This window comes from Mus musculus, chromosome 12, assembly GCF_000001635.26.
Source record: "Mus musculus strain C57BL/6J chromosome 12, GRCm38.p6 C57BL/6J".
Classification (NCBI taxonomy): domain Eukaryota; kingdom Metazoa; phylum Chordata; class Mammalia; order Rodentia; family Muridae; genus Mus; species Mus musculus.
This window is the reverse complement of record NC_000078.6, coordinates 36,013,590-36,014,554: the sequence shown is the minus strand read 5'-3', so window position 1 is coordinate 36,014,554 and position 965 is coordinate 36,013,590.

Here is a 965-nt window from a genome sequence, read left to right as displayed (position 1 = left end):
TATGGGTGTTTAAATCAAAGAAGGTACTAGAAACATTGACAAGGCAAGTAGGCATCTTTCCTTCTGCTTTTCCATAGCCTTTTATTATACCTTAAGATGGTGTTTAACCAAGCCTTAGAAATACACCCCCAGTAATGATGTCTTTTGGAAGTTATTCCCAAATCCTTTCTTTTTTTTTTTTTTTTAAAGATTTATTTTATTATTATATGTAACTACACTGTAGCTGTCTTCAGACACACCAGAAGAGGGAGTCAGATCTTGTTACGGATGGTTGTGAGCCACCATGTGGTTGCTGGGATTTGAACTCTGGACCTTCGGAAGAACAGTCGGGTGCTCTTACCCACTGAGCCATCTCACCAGCCCAAATCCTTTCTTAAATTAAGAAACAATTTGTGTGTGTGTGTGTGTGTGTAAGTCAGAAGACAATTTGTAAGAATTGGTTCTCCCCACAATATGGGTCCCAGGGATCCAACTCCGGCCGTCAGGTTGGATGGCAAGTCCTGTTGCTACTGAATAATCTGCTGGCCCTCAAATGCTTTATTGAACAAGTTCATTGGCTAATGTTATCATCTGCATAATGAAAAAGGTGTTTTTATTTATTTGAAGAAGCCACTTCTATTTATATGGAGAGAGTATACACACATTCTTTTCCATTAGTGACAGTTAATTTCCTGTTGTGGTTCTGAGTAGAATGTGAAACATTATTGGTGATCGATAGTTTATACCAAGAGGTTGTTGGTAAATGGTACAGAGGAATGCACCTTGGGGCATCTGTGTCTCTGCTGCTAGTGAGTCTTACCCAGAAGCAGAACTGCGCTATTTCTAGGGTGTCATGCCGAGCACCATGGCCACCTGGGCAGAACTGCTTATGCTGTAAAACGAGAGAAGTGACTCATGAAAGGAGAGTGTTGAAGGCTTGTTTTCTTTCCTGTATTTTTTCTGTTTATTCAGCTGCAGATGAAAAT